Raw genomic sequence first — 16336 nt, forward strand, 5'->3', positions numbered from 1 at the left:
TTGGCAGAAAAACTTGACGGCTATTTATTCATAAGTATTAAACTAATAAATCTAATAAAGTAGAGTAAAGAAATAAAGAGTATGGTGGCCAGAAAGAACGGCAGTAACAGTCTACACCACAAGCTCTATACAGACCCAGCCAAGTCACAACACTAAAACACTAAACAAGGGTATCCAACTATCCACTCAACTTCCACTTGACAACCCACCCGTCCGGGTGGTGAGGCTGCCCCCGTTAAGGTGATCCAGCAGATGTTATAACAGTCATCGAAGGTGAGCGCACCCAAAACAATTAGCAAACTCAACCAACCACAGGTAATAATCCGTTCTTTTCCGCCAATGTAACCGCCGAATCCCAACAACACCACCATCAACATAAAAAATGAAGGGAGGGAGGGAAATTCTTCCAGAAAAGAGGCTGACCTAACTGCCAGCTCCCTCACAACAACTCAGGGACAACCCCTACCCTCTACACCCATAGGCCACTAAAAACTGATGTTTTCATTGGTCCGCTCCCAGCCTGAGGCGTTTAATCCTCTCCTGTCCTATTCTGTCCTTTCATTCTCCTACTCAGGTACTGCATACATAACACATGTAATAGGTTTTATAGCAACATCTGATAGAAAATTGTTATTTTACTATGGCTAGCAGCTCAGCACACAAACCATCCAAGGTTCTTGAGATTCTTTGCCAGCTAATAATATGAATTAATCAATAGCCATGGTACTGTATACTGGTTATAATAAGTATGATTATTTCTGCAGATTATAAAGCATGTTTTACCATTAGTGGTTGAGCTAACATTATTGCATGCTTACAAATCAGATATGCAAATTTAGGTCATAACAGTATGTGAAATATATACAAATGGGTTGTAACTGTTGGCTTGGTTGTTAAAAATGGCTAAACAATTGAATTAACCTTATTTTGCTTTATGAGGATATTATGTCCTATGTTGAATAGATTTGTTGGTATAGCTTGGCTTACAATATAAATGTGCTATTATTTTAGAACTGAGCTGTTCTGCAAAACACAGAAATGAGTATTACATATTGCATTTCGCCAAGTATTCAGGATTTTAAGAATGGATTTTGTTAGCAAAATGTTAATGCTTAAAACTGAAATAGAAAACAGAGGAGGGTGACTACGAGATCTCTTTCCTGATGTGTTTAATTAGTAATCACAATTTATACACAGATCACTATTTACATGTGACTTGGGTGTCTCCTGGCTCACAAACGTCAATTCAGATCAGCTTGTCAGTGGTAATAAATATCAAGTTACATACGGTCAACATTATTGGCAAGATAGGTGTGCAACAATTCATGGCATTGATTATACGTTATCGGCAGGGAAACAAATGCATTGTGACCCAAAATCAAATATTTATATTAGGTTTAATCTATTTATCTATCTGTACATACATGCACACAACACATGCACACACACGCACGCACATATATATATGTGTATTTTTAAATACATATATATATATATATATATATATATATATATACTGAGTCACTGTTCCATTAAATGGAATCCTGGAAACCTTTGTGGTATTGAACAAATAAAAGGCAAGTGTGACTCATAATGTTACTGCAAGGGTATAGGTATCAAGCTAATGTTGAATATCAATATTGCTATTTCTCTCCAGGGGTGATGTATCAAACCTTTGAGAGAGATAAAATTAAGAATTTGCCCATAGCAACTAACCAGCTTCTGTCAGTTCATCGGCTGTGCTAGCTAAATGACAGGAGCCGCTTGGTTGCTTTGGCCATCTTCTCCACTTATCTCTCTCCAAGGATTGATAGATCTCCTCTTCCATATAATAAGAGATGCCATCCCAAATTGTTCCTGTTGGCCTTATCCTTCCTTCTCCAAGCCCTCATCTTGGCTGCACACTAGTGTACTACAAACTTGTGGTTTGTTTGAGGAACATGATGATGTTCTTTAGAAGGTTGTGGGGCAGCAAATGTTAATTGTTAAGAGGAGTATAGTGTGATAGTGGTAATCAATATTGATTATTTTGATTAATAGGAGGGGTTTTAACACTTTCTGTCCTCTTTGTCCTGAAGGATTTCCCTTCCACCCTTTGCCTTTGTTTTTCATGTATAATTTAGGCGTTAATCTTTAGAGGACATCCCATCTCCTACATGGCTGCTCTGGGTCCCCTCCAGGTTCACCAGGCAAGCTTGGGCCTGGCTATCAGTACAGATACCACCCCTCTCTTGGCATCCCTGGTCACAAGCAGCAATGACATTCCCTGCAAGTTGCAACTACTGTTTATGTATTAAAACAATGCACAGAGAAACAAGTAGTTAATTCCAATGGTGAGCATATAATCAATTGCTGTCTTATCCTTTCCAAAGAAAGAAAATATTGTCTGTCTGTGTCAGTGTATGGCACAGTTAAATCTCGAGTCCCCATTGCTAAACAAATCAGCTTCCCATTAACCACAATACTATTATGCATATGCTGGCACATATCTGGCATCCATGGTAACACAATGTTCCAGACAATATAGGTAAAATCTTTGTATATGTAGGACTGCTGCCAAGTAGATTGTAGGCGAGGTAAGTAGTTCCGTTAGGGTACCTCTTTCCATATTGCACTTTGTGCATACATCTCCCTATAAACACCTGTGGTGTAACAACCTGTGGTAATTGGACAGTGAATGCCTACAGCAGAGGTTCCCAAACTGTGTGCCGTGGCTTCCTGGGGTGCCTCGGGACATTTGCAGGGGTGCCCTGGGTTGGTGGTCCAGGACCAATTCAAATTATTCATGGTCAATATAATAGGCAAAACCAGTGCTGGTGGCTGCCGGTCATAAAATATGTGGCCAAACAGAAGCAAATCTTGTCCCTCACCACACTACTGACCCTAAGGATGACATATAAACGTGATCTACTTAATGTAATATTTCTTTCTAAATTTCTCACTAAGAAATTTTTGGCCTAGGGGTGCCGTGAAAAAAATTCTGATATTCTAGGGTGCCGTGATTCAAAAAAGTTTGGAAACCACTGGCCTACAGTATCTTTGCAGAAAAGGGTGCAGCTACTGTGAGACTGTGTAAGCTATAGGTATGGAGGTGTCACTCTTCCAAGTATAATCACCAAGTGCTAATGTTGCTCTATGCCCCATCAGACGTGCAGTACATCAGCTGTAGTTGTTGTGAGACCACTCTGGGAGGTGAGCTGACCCCAGCTATATGGCTACTGTCCGTATGGGGTTCACTACGGCTGGCCGGCGGTCGGGCTCCCGGCGACCAGCATCCCGGCGCCGGGAGCCCGACCGCCGGCTTACCGACAGCTTGGCGAGCGCAAATGAGCCCCTTGCGGGCTCGCTGCGCTCGCCACGCTACGGGCACGGTGGCGCGCTACGCGCGCCACACTATTTTATTCTCCCTCTTTGGGGGTCGTGGACCCCCACGAGGGAAAATAATTGTCGGTATTCCGGCTGTCGGGCTCCCGGCGCCGGTATACTGAGCGCCGGGAGCCCGACCGCCGGCAAACAGAAGACCACCCGTCCGTATGGCTAGCAGTCATGCATTTCCCTCATCTAAACATAGTGGTTGTCAAGGTGGAAGTGTGGGTTAAATGCTGTCTGTGCAAAATGGTGACATCCTGCAGTAATGTACTTTTCGGTATCTGTGGCACTTGGGCACTGCTACATTGCTGTTCAAAGTCCTGTGGTGAGCTGGCTCCTCCCCGTTCCGGGGCATCTTTGCTCTGCAGTTTGGTGGTGGTCTTTAGTGGAGAATTGTGGTCTGTGCGAGCCTGGGGGGACATTATGTCACTTAGAAATGTTTCTGGTGCTTTAGAGAGATTAGTCTCCTCTCTGCTTACAGCAGCGACTGAGGCTGTAGCAGTCATGTCTCCAGTACGTTTCAGTCAATCTGTCCTGTCTCAAGAAGAGGTTGAAAAAGAATACGCTTTGTTTTTTAATTAAGACTAAAAGAGTTTACACATTTAGTTTTTCAGACTTCTTGAGGGTATCAAAGACAAATGGTGTGTGTTCTTTGTAACATCAAACACAAAGTAAATGTGTTTGTTTTATTTATTCAGTGCAGCTGGGAAAAGGGTGTATAATAGATAATACTAAAGAGATGAGCGGTTCAGAATTTAAGAAATCCGAGCCACCCTGAATTTCCGGGATCTGAGGCAATACGAGCCAGAGCTCAGATCTTCCTGTTTGCTTTGGATCCTAAGATCCCGTTGTCGGATATTGCGGTTTTGCTGATGCGAAAATGTCAAAAGTCCCTTTGAAATCGACGGGCTAACCGCTGTTTGGCTGAGAGAGCCATCTGTCACAGTTCTCAGCCAATCAGCGCGTCCCCATAGACTTCAATGGGGCAAGATGGCAGTCCCCACTGCACTTATGACACCGCCGCACGCACTGCTGACACTGCAACCTACACTGCCGGCATCTGCACACTACTCACATCAATGCACCCCTGCACTGCTGACTCAGATGGCACACCAGCACTGCCATCACCCCCACACTGAAAATGCTGCCAGCGCTCCCATGCTGCTGGTACCCCCACACTGAGGACACTGCCAGCACACCAGAAGTGTTGACACCACCAGCACCTCCGCACTGAGGACACCACCAGCCATCTCACGCTGTCAGCACCCCTCGCACTGCTGACCAACACATCCATAGTACCAACACTACTGGCATCGCTGCACTGAGGACACTGCCGGCACCCCCTACAGTGAGGACACCCCTGGCACCCCTGAAATGCCAACACAGACAGCACCCCAGCAGCACTCACACTGCCAGCAACCACACGCTGAAGACACAGCGCCGCACCCCCCGCAGCGAGGACATCACTTTCACTGCCGATACCGCTCACACCCCGGCAGTATAGACACCACTGGCCCCCCCACACTTAGGACACCATTGGCACTGCCAACATAACCAGCATCCGAACAATACAGACACCGCTGGCATTCCCACACTGAGGACACTGCCAGCGCCTTCTCACTGCTGACACTCTCACACTGAGGACACTGCCGGCACTACGCTATTGGTGTATCTGCCCTGCACTGTATCGGACCTGCACTGTATTCCACACTGTATCCACCCCAAAATGTATCCCGCACTGTATCTAACCAGCAATGTATCCCGCACTGTCTACAACCCGCACTGTATCCAAACTACACTCTACAGTATCTGACAAGCACTTTATCCAACCCAAACTTTATACTGTAGTTTAGCCAGACAGCCTTTGGCCTATGTTAGTGAAAAATATTGTGATCTGTGAAGTGGTTAACTACAGATTTGCCCTTTCTTAAGCTGGGTACACAGTGTGCGATCCGCTCCATGAGTGATATTGCACAGTCAGTGTTCCCTTTCCTCCCACACTTAGGTAGACATGCATTATGTCGACCACTATTGGTTGGCATGCATTAGGTCGACATGGTTACTAGGTCGGCATGTTCTAAGTCGACAAGACGAAAGGTCGACATGAGTTTTTTACCATTTTTTTTTACTTTTTCATACTTTACGATCCACGTAGACTACAATTGGGAACGGTAAAGTGCGAGGGGACATGGCCATGTGAGGAGACACGGTGCACTAATTGGGGTTCCCGGTCACTCTATGAAGAAAACGACACAATTTTTTTTTTAAACTCATGTTGACCTTGTTTATGTTGACCTAATGCTTGTGTCGACCTATTTTAGGTGTCGACTTAGTTACTGTTGACCAATAGTGGTTGACCTATGTGTGGACGACCCTATAATCGACACCCCTTGAGTACCCCTGCTGATTCTTTTGACTGTTTAGCTACTAAGTTGCCACTACATCTATAAAAAGACAGGAAACAAAGTAACACTGCATCCACTGCTGTGAGGAGATACTGAAGGACAGGCACTAGTGCAGCAATATAGAAAATAGTTAAAGTCTTGGAAACAAATCAGTATAATAGGCCCTACACACTGGGCGATATGAGTGAAAGATATGAACGATCTCGTTCATTAATGAACAAGATACCGTTCATATCTTTCAGTGTGGAGGCACCAGCGATGAATGATGCGCGGCCCTGCGCTCGTTCATCGCTGGTGCCCCGTCGCTTGTGCATGCAGGCCAATATGAACGATCTCCTCCATATTTGCCTGCACTGCTATGGAGACGGGTGACGAGGGGAGTGAAGAAACTTCACCCGCCCCCATCACTGCCACCCCGCCGCCGGGTCGCCCGTTGGCCGTATCTGCCATCGGGTAGTTCGGCGGCGGATCCCGCAGTGTGTTGGGCCCATAACACTTTGCTCCTCAAAGCAATCATGAACAATCCTAACCAGGGTATTTCAGCAATCATTTGTTAAACAAAGCAGGCTTTGTTATCTAGTGGAACACAATTTCAGCATAGAGAATTACAATGTATGTGTATTGTATACCAATATCCCAAAAAATTTAATTGTGAATAGTTGTTGCTACTGATACTTTAGGGATAGAATAGCGAATAGGTTAATCTCTATTTTATAAGCTATTTTAGATGAATATTTACTGTAACGTACAATATGGACAACATTGTATTTTGTTTCTTTAAGTTTGTTGTGCTACAGGTATATGGCCCTCATTCCGAGTTGATCGCTAGCTGCCGTTGTTCGCAGCCCAGCGATAAGGCTAAAAATTGGCACTTCTGCGCATGCGTATGGGCCGCAGTACGCACGCGCCAAGTACTTCACACAAAACTATGCAGTTTTACACAAGGTCGAGCAACGCTTTTCTTTTTTTGACAGGAAGTAGGTGTTTTTGGGTGGTAACTGGACGTTTTCCGGGAGTGTGCTAAAAAACGCAGGCGTGTCAGGTAAAAACGCAGGCATGGCTGGGGAAATGGGGGAGTGGCTGGCCGAACGCAGGGCGTGTTTGTGATGTCAAAGCAGGAACTAAACTGTCTGCAGTCATCGCAAGGTAGGAGTAGGTTTGGTGCTGCTCAGTAACAGCATGAAAATTTTTACGAGCAATTCTGCTAACCTTTCGGTCGCACTTCTGCTAAGCTAAGATACACTCCCAGAGGGCGGCGGCCTAGCGTGTGCACTGCTGCAAAAAGCAGCTAGCGAGCGATCAACTCGGAATGAGGGCCTATGACCAGATCTATGAGTTGCAGCCAAATGGTCCATTTGATGTTAGTACATATTTTCTTCTGGAAGAGTTAGACAATTGTTCCATTGTAATAAAAGTAGTTGTCGGTTAATTGTCTATTCCCGTGTCTGTGCTGTGAGGGAATCTCACCTCTCTGTTGGGGAGTATTTAATAAAGAAAACCCAAAGTGAGAAGAAGGCAGCATCAAGCCTGCACCCTATACCCAGTGAGTATTCCTTAATTAATCAACAGACATCAGAAGGCTAAGCTAGCAATGTAGTTTTGTTCCCCCTGTTCCTTTATTTATGCCAAAAAACACACAGTTTGAGCGAGAAAACTTTATAATGTGGACGAGACATCTGGGTCCTGGCGCACTGAGAGGGACTATTTGGCAGAACTAAAGCAACAGTAAAGGTGCATACACACTGTGTGATATTTTAGTCAATAGAAATCATTTTCCCCCTTCTGTATGCTGCAAATGTCGGCCGATGCGTGTTCCTGGGGGGTCATTAATGACCGCCTCTGTTGTCTGTGCAAGCAGCTCAATTTTGGCTGTGTTGACCAAAACTGTATGTAAAGGGCCGGTGGTGGGGTGATGTCACTGAGCGATAGGGCAGCTAGAGACCAGATACCACTCACAGTTGCTGCAGAACACACTAGATCAGTGGTTCCCAAACTTTTTGGAATCACGGCACCATAAAGTATCAGATTTTTTTTATGGCACCCCTAGGCCAAAAGTTTCTTGTTAAGAAATGTAGAAAAAAAATGAAATGAAGTACATTGTGCTTATATGTCATCCTTAGGGTCAGTTGTGTGGTGAGGGACAAGATTTGCTTCTGTTTGTCCACATATTTTATGATTGCCAGCCACCAGCACTGGTTTTGCCTATTACATTGACCATAAATAATTTGAATTGGTCCTTGACCATCAATCCAAAGTACCTCTGCAAGTGTCCCGAGACACCCCATGGTGCCTCTACACACAGTTTGAGAACCACTGCATTAAGGTGGTCATTCCAAGTTGATCGCTCGCTAGCAGTTTTTAGCAACCGTGCAAATGCTATGCCGCCACCCACTGGGAGTGTATTTTAGCTTAGCAGAAGTGCGAATGAAAGGATCGCAGAGCAACTACAAAGTTTTTTTGTGCAGTTTTAGAGTAGCTCAAAACCTACTCAGCGCTTGCAATGACTTCAGACTGTTCAGTTCCTGTTTTGACGTCACTAACACGCCCTGCATTCGGCCAGCCACGCCTGCGTTTTTTATGGCACGCCTGCGTTTTTCCGAACACTCCCTGGACACGGTCACTTGACACCCAGAAACACCCACGTCATGTCAATCACTCTGCGGCTGCCATTGCGACTGAAAAGCATCGCTAGACCCTGTGTGAAACTACTACGTTCGTTGTAATATTACTTTGCGCGTGCGCATTGCGCCGCATGTGCAGAAGTGCCGTTTTTTTGCCTCAACGCTGCACAGCGAACGAATGCAGCTAGCGAACCACTCGAAATGACCACCTAAATCCTGATCTAGGAACTGCTCTATGCCTGCCTCCTATTATTGAGTATATTGTTCTCGGACTCTGGGTATTCTATAATCTAAAGGAAGTATTGCTGAGTCAAACTGGTCCACAGGGGTACAGGAAAAATTAACGGTGGGCCCCACTGCCTAAAATGAAGAAAAGAACATAAAACCTGGCACGATTAATTCTCAGTACAAATCACACGATTGTCTGCTGCTTTCAAATTAGAGGGTTTACTTAACCCTCATATTTAAAAAAAAAAAGACTTAAAATACAAAAAAGAAAGTGCAGTCATTCAGTTTTTTATTTGAAATTTCCACATAATAAAAACATAATTATTGTACAATAAAACACCAGCCATTATAAATGTATATATCAATACACCAATTATATACTCTTAGCCTAAAATATAAATCCCCTTTGTTAAAGAACAGATAGTACGGCTGATATTTATATTATGGAAACCACAATAGCACAATGACTTGTAATGACAACATTTTTTCTCATTCACATTGACACATCAACATATTGTGAATCCTTTGTGTCTGCAGAAATAGATGGAAAGCTGATATACTAGCAGCAATACACAGTGAGCTGATTTTAAAGCCACAGCAGCAGAAGTTTCTTAATCACAATCTAATGTTTGTAGCAGCAAGAAATGGCAAAGTGTTTTTGATGTTTATAACAGGAAGATTTTGCATCAATGCATCCAATTGTAAACTGTGAATCCTGCACAAAGTGATGGTAAAGAGAGATTTATAGATTAGCAGCAATGAATAGTAGACTGGTTCTGACGTTACAGCAGCAAAAGTTCCTTCATCTCAGTCTATTAGTTAGTAGAGATAAAAGATTCAAATTCACCAGTTGTAACTTAGAAGTCCATCATGTCATGAATAAAACATACGGTATTATTGGTATTGCGGCAGATTAAATGAAAGATAGATTTACCACTTCCATTTGACTGGAGCATGTGCAGCATTGTAGCAATTAAAATCTCCCGCCTGTTGGTGCAGTCCTAGGGGGCAGGGGTGTTTTAAGAGAGGAGGAGGCCCGTGTGTAGCCTTCTGCTTCAGGGGCCCCCTCCTCTCTGACCAGAGCCGGCCCTAACCAATATGATGCCCTAGGCAAGATTGTGGCTGGTGCCCCCTAGCACCGCTGCTAGTTCTGCAGGAGATACCTGGCACGAGTCAGCTGGCAGCTCTTCTAATGTCGGGTGCCTTTTGTTTATGAAAATGCATCATATTATTTGCATTACTATGTGGCTAGGATGCACAAGCAGCTTCTGCTGATTAAAATGGAATGCCTATATACTGTGTGCGACTGTGGCTGTATCTGCATACGAAATACTAGATTACAGTAAATTCCAGGAATACACTGCAACGTAGCATTTCGTATGCAGATACAGCCGCAGTCACACACAGAATATAGGCATGCTGCATATCATTTTAATCAGCAGAAGCTGCTGGTGCCCCTAAGCATACCAAATGCCCTAGGCATTTGCCTAGTTTGCCTATGCCTAAGGCCGGCTCTGTCTCTGACTGATGCACAGGTGTTTTAATACTTACCTCTCCGGAGTCCCCCGGCGGTGCCATCCTTCTCCGCAGCAGCAATAGAGTCTGAGAACAGACTCTATTGCGCATGCGCAAACCTCCGGGAACATGGCCCGGCTGCCATTTTCCCGAAGATTTTGCTAATGCGCATGGGCGAAACTCTGGAAAAATGGCCGCCATCCGGAGTTTTCAGCAGGCGCAATAGAGTTTGTTAACCCTCCGACGGGGGACTCCAGAGAGGTAAGTATTAAAGAAATGGGTGCAGTGTGTGTGGGGTGGTCCTCTCTGGACCCTGGGGGCCTTTGTGCCTTGCATACACTGCACCCATTATACATAAGCCAATGCTAGGGGGTCATTTGGACCCGTTCGCACGCTGCTGTTTGTCTCAGTGGTGCGAACGGGTCGGCTGTGCACCTGCGTGTGGCCGCAATGCGAACGTGCGTCGTTGCCCAGTGACGGCCGTCTCTGGGCAATGACCAGAGGAACGTAGAAAGTGATCGCTGGCGCGATCGCAAGAAGATTGACAGCAGGAAGGCTTTCCGGGGTGGCAACTCGCCGTTTTCTGGGAGTGGTGAGTCCAACGCTGGCGTGTCCAGGCATTTGTAGGGCGGATGTCTGACGTCAGTTCTGAAACCTGCATTGCTGAATCGATCACACAGGGTAAGTAACTCTTACCTTAGTCTACTTCTGCACAACATTTTTTTTTGCATAGCAGGATTGCACAAGTAATTGCAGCCTTGCTATGCAAAAATCCACTCCCCCATAGGTGGCGCCTAGTTGATCGCATAGGAAGCAAAAAGTTGCTATGTGCGATCAACTCGGAATGACCCCCCTAGTACACAGCCATTTCTACAGTGACAAAAATCCAAAACTACTGCAAAAACTCCTCAGGAGTGGATCAAATATCCAGCTGCTATTGGCAAAAAAGCCAAATCCAAATTTCCCCGCCTCCACTACCTCTCAGCGGTTTCTTTATTTAATCTGTACCAATACCAATAATATGTTTTATTCATGATGGACTTTTAAGTTACAACTGGTGAATTTGATTTTGGGTACTCTTCAACCACTTAAGCTGCTGGATGTTTGATTCTAGAAGCAGCTTGCACTAAGGAATATGAGGTACATCTTGTTGGATGACCTCTTACACTCCACCTGATCAATTCACAGGGGATGCAGTTAAAATGCCAGTTGTTGGGATCCTGACATTCAGGAACCAATGCCGAAATCCCGACAGCCCACAATGCCGCCAGACGGAATCCCGGTGCAGCAGGGCTATTCCCACTTGTGGCTGTCACCGACACCCATAGAGTGGGAATAGATCCTGTGGTGAGTGCAGTGAGCCACCGAGCCCGCAGCCCGAGTGCAGAAAGCCTGCAAGGCATTGTGGCAGGCAGGATGGCGCCGTCGCGATATTGACAGCCGGAATTCCGTCCGTCAGGAAAACGTATGGAATCCATTCACAGCACCCTGCAGATGACATCTTGCACAGCTGGTTACTGGGCGCTGATGTCTACAAAGCCTCAGCAGAGTCTCTGCAGGTTTTTCTGGAAAGGGCATTTCTGGCTGATTATTCCTTCAAGGGGGAGGACAACAAACTGTTCTCATGCCCCCTTAATGTACATCTCAATCTAATAGCATAGGATTCAGTGGTTCTGTGATCCTCCCTTGGAGATTATAATTCCTTTTGTAAGTGTGATGGTGAGTACACTGTGAATTCTGATAGCTGTACCCAGAACTTTGTGGGCCCCATAGCAACATATTGAAGGGGCCCCCGTCCCAATGCTTCTAGAAAGACACGTCTCTGCAGCAGTTGTTAAATTTTATGCCCTATAATAGTGCCCTAGCTAATTTTCTGAACCATAGTAGAGCCTTATTTAATGTTATGCCCCATAGTAGGGCCCTAGTTCCTTTTATGAATCGTAGTAGTGCTTAAGTTCACCCTATGTCATATTTCAGAGCTGCCGGTACACATTATGCCACACAGTACCCCCAACTCACATTATGCTGCACAGTACCCCCAACTCACATTATGACATATAGTGCTCCCCGTACAGTGCCCCGGTTCATATATTATAAAATTACAAAAATGCCCTCCAGTTCATATTATACCACACTACAATGAGCAAGTCCAGGAGCATACCTAGATATATTGCAGGCCCCAAGGAAGAAGATTGAAAGGACCCCTATGTACCACCCAATCACAAAAATGGATATAACACGTAACTTTGACAGGGAAGGTGGGCCCCTCTCAGCTCTGGGCCCCATAGCAGCTGCACTGCCTGCACCTATGGTAGCTACGCCCTTGGCCGTACCTTTTTTATTTCCAGTCTTCCTGATCTTCTCAGAGAGGAGAGTATTCTTAATGCACTCCAGACAATTGTTATGTTGCTTTAAATTAACACTTCACTTTATTTTCTAATAATAGGGTTCAAAGATGCATTTAATAAACATATGCTATTTGCAACATCAATCCTAATAGCAATTAGTTCAGCAGTATGTCTCAACAATTAATTGTTCAACAAAGAAATAAAGATATTTTTTTAGACTGCAAGCGGTGGTCTCAGTAGTTTTCTGTCCTGGAGGAGGACCATGCGTTTATGTTAAAAGCAACAAAATGACTAGCATTAAGCAGGAACAGTTGGATACAATTGCAATTAGCAAGTTATACGGAAACAATACTATATGAAGCAGACAGTGTCAATAGATACATGTATATCTATATTGAAAACTATACCAATCAATATTACCTCCCCATAAAGTCTATACTGCGCAGTTTTAGATGACCATAACGTTGGTGCACATAGAGTCTTTGTTAATTAATGGAATTAGATGTGATACACAGTCAGCATAAACGCTTTGTATATTGGCCCTCATTCCGAGTTGATCGCTCGCAAGGCGATTTTAGCAGAGTTACACACGTTAAGCCGCCGCCTACTGGGAGTGAATCTTAGCTTCTTAAAATTGCGACCGATGTATTCGCAATATTGCGATTACAAACTACTTAGCAGTTTCAGATTAGCTTCAGACTTACTCGGCATCTGCGATCAGTTCAGTGCTTGTCGTTCCTGGTTTGACGTCACAAACACACCCAGCGTTCGCCCAGACACTCCCCCGTTTCTCCAGCCACTCCCGCGTTTTTTCCGGAAACGGTAGCGTTTTTATCCACACGCCCATAAAACGCCGTGTTTCCGCCCAGTAACACCCATTTCCTGTCAATCACACTACGATCGCCGGAGCGAAGAAAAAGCCGTGAGTAAAAATACTATCTTCATTGTAAAATTACTTGGCGCAGTCGCAGTGCGATTATTGCGCATGCGTACTAAGCGGAATTTCACTGCGATGCGATGAAAATTACCGAGCGAACGACTCGGAATGAGGGCCATTGTTAGGGGTAATCCTGATTAGGTGTGATGGAATAAAACTCTGTATTACACAATGTTAACTGATGCTGACCAATTCCAAATAGAACTAAGCACTAGTTGAGGCTCTTGGTAGCAGGAATCTATCCTGAGGTAAATTGGGTGCGCTCTTCTGAAGATGACAGGGATTAGTTCTGTCAGGCTGTACTGTGCTATAACACAATGGGTACTAACGGTGACCTGACAAATTATTTGTATCCAGTTTAGCTTGCTATAGCTTGCATGAAAAGTAGTGATGAGCGGATTCGGTTTTACTCGGATTTACTCGGTTCTCAAAACGGCATTTTATTGGCTCATGGATGTCATGGATTTTGAATAGCCAATAAGATGCCGTTTTGAGAACCGAGTAAGTCCGAGTAAAACCGAATCCGCTCATCTCTAATGAAAAGCTTCCTTTACTTGTAAGATGAAACAACAGCAGAATGGACGTGTTAGATGACTACAAATCCACAGCTGGAAGTTATCCATTAATTATAGTCTCTGCACTGCTGTGAGGGTAAGTCTGTCTATTTGGGAGGCAAGGGTATTATACTGCAATGGCTAACTATAACTCCTCAGCACCGTATAATACTATTTCACAGGGGAATAATATCTCCTTCATATGCTGCATATCCTATAAGTGTTGTTGCGACACCCCACACTCTATTTGGCCAGTCTCTCTTTTAATCTGTGCTAACTTGCACCAGTGTATGGTGGTCAGGTATATGGCAATAATACCTCTCTGGACGCTTACACTGTAAACACTGTCAACGAGGCTGCTCCTTCCTCCAGCCAGCTACTTCTCCCAGAGGGCCTGCTGGCCGCTGTCACTCACGCTGCTGATGGAAGTATGGTGGGCTCTGTCACTATGGAGCTGTCTCCCAGGGTCTCCGGCTCTAACCTGCTCCAGGTAGCCGCAGCTCTGTCCTGCCTCCCTGGCTAGGAATCACAGCAGCAGCCCCGGCCTTGTCTCTTAGCTCCTCCTGCCAGTACAACTCTCCAAGATGGCCGCCACTCAACTCCCAACTGTCCCAGCACCCATCTGTAACTGCCAAAGCACAGTTCTCTCCATGGGATCCATACACCTCTTGCTGATTGGTCAGTGTCCTAGTGCCAGGAGCAGCAGTCAGGGCACAGTTAACCCTTTCCTTGCTGTAGTATTAATAGTGTCCAGACACGGCTGTATTCAGTAGGAGAAGAGGCACAAGGAGAGAAGGTTCTTTTGGTGGGGTGCCATAGTTTTCCAATCTGACAGGCCAATAAGGGTAAAACAGTAACACCAAGTGCAGGGCACCAGCTCCACTGAGACCCACAGCAACTCACATTGTAGCCATTTTCCTGGTGTTACACCACCTTTCTTTTTCTCCAGTGGTCAGGACATCTTCTCTTCACAGCTTTTGTCAATGACTTTCTACAAGGGTTCCCCGGCAATTTCCTTAAATACAGTAAGTTGCGGGCCAATGTCATGTAGTCTGCCATCTTCCTAAGGAGTTATTTTCAAATGTAAACCTGTGGTCATGGTGCAATACACCTAATCTATCATCAGTTTAGGCTTCCATAACTTGTCACAAAAGGTTCAAGTCCAGAACATTGAGCCCACTTGGTTAGCATAACTAAACTGCTTCATAACATCAGTAAAATTGTTTAGTAAGTAAACTAATATAACACTTAACCACTTGACTGGTATGGTTGCATCAGATGTAACCACCCCAGCTGGGCTTTCCCTGACATGGTCGCATCTGATGCCCACTGTTTATCTTCCAGCAGCCACCAATCTCAGAGGGACCTCATGGCCCCTTTGCATCCTTGTATCCTCCACCAGTGCCTGCCGTGCAGCCAATAACTGCTGGGTGGTGCGGCCAGGCTGCCCGATGTAGATAAAGCAGCCCCCAGCCTCCTAGGGTATGCCTGGCAGCTTCAGAGAGGAGCAGCCACTGGGTAAATGCAAAGCCCCAATGTCACAATGTCCTGATTATCAGCAGACATTTATGTATTTGTTACCGATGTTCTGAAAAAAGTATATATTTTAAAAGTATATATATATATATATATATTTAAATAAAAAGATTTTTAAATATGAAATAGTGTTAAAGAAGTTTTAAATAGATGTTCTTAACCTAATTTAATCATTAAAAACCTTTTAGCAGTTTTTGAAAACAATATTAGGTGGATTGGTATGAGCCTCTGCCACCATCAGCACTTCCAAAGTCTACTGTTGTCCATTACCAGAGAGTCACAGACAATCAACCGGGAGCTGTGTGCGAGGTGAAGAAGAAAGCTGCTTGGGTGATGGAGGGGACTAGCATCAACTCCACCACCGGGTAAGCCGATGTGCCCCCTGTTTTCAATTTAAAGTGCAACATTTGTATATACAGTATGTGTGCAATTGAGTTTGAATTTTTTTTTAAAAAGTGCTCCGATGCAAGCGGCAGCAGCATTTCATTACGTCATACATGTTTAAAACCAATTCCTTTGCCATTAAAGTTGCAGATGACCATCTAGATAAGCCATAAGTGTCAATCTTATTATGTGATTAATGGGCGTTCATGACAACAATCTGAACCATTATAATTGGATGACTAGGGAGCATCATGCTTGTACGCAGTAGTAACACAGCTTAAGGATGGGTCCATTGTGCCTCAGTCACTGTCAATGACATGGACAAGTAGGTATTACCCACAAAAATAACAGTTGGTTAGAAATCATTAAAACAGGATACGCTGAGAATTTCTGGACGTAAGGGTCTCATAAAGGATGTTTTAGCTGATTAGTAATGATA

At 44.6% G+C, this 16336-nt stretch overlaps 1 protein-coding gene across 13 annotated transcripts in view; it reads left to right on the forward strand.

The window, feature by feature from the left end:
- Positions 1–16336, forward strand: part of LOC134981011 (receptor-interacting serine/threonine-protein kinase 3-like) — a 246712-nt gene that overhangs the window by 26292 nt on the left and 204084 nt on the right. For 2 of the 13 annotated variants that reach the window (XM_063948098.1, XM_063948107.1), the window contains exon 3: positions 15787–15878. The exons of the other annotated variants lie outside the window; for them this stretch is intronic. The gene's annotated coding sequence lies outside the window, so the exon portion shown is untranslated. The remainder of the gene's footprint in view (positions 1–15786; positions 15879–16336) is intronic. 13 annotated transcript variants of the gene reach the window in all.

The sequence above is a fragment of the Pseudophryne corroboree genome, chromosome 12 (genome assembly GCF_028390025.1).
Source record: "Pseudophryne corroboree isolate aPseCor3 chromosome 12, aPseCor3.hap2, whole genome shotgun sequence".
In the NCBI taxonomy this organism is placed as follows: domain Eukaryota; kingdom Metazoa; phylum Chordata; class Amphibia; order Anura; family Myobatrachidae; genus Pseudophryne; species Pseudophryne corroboree.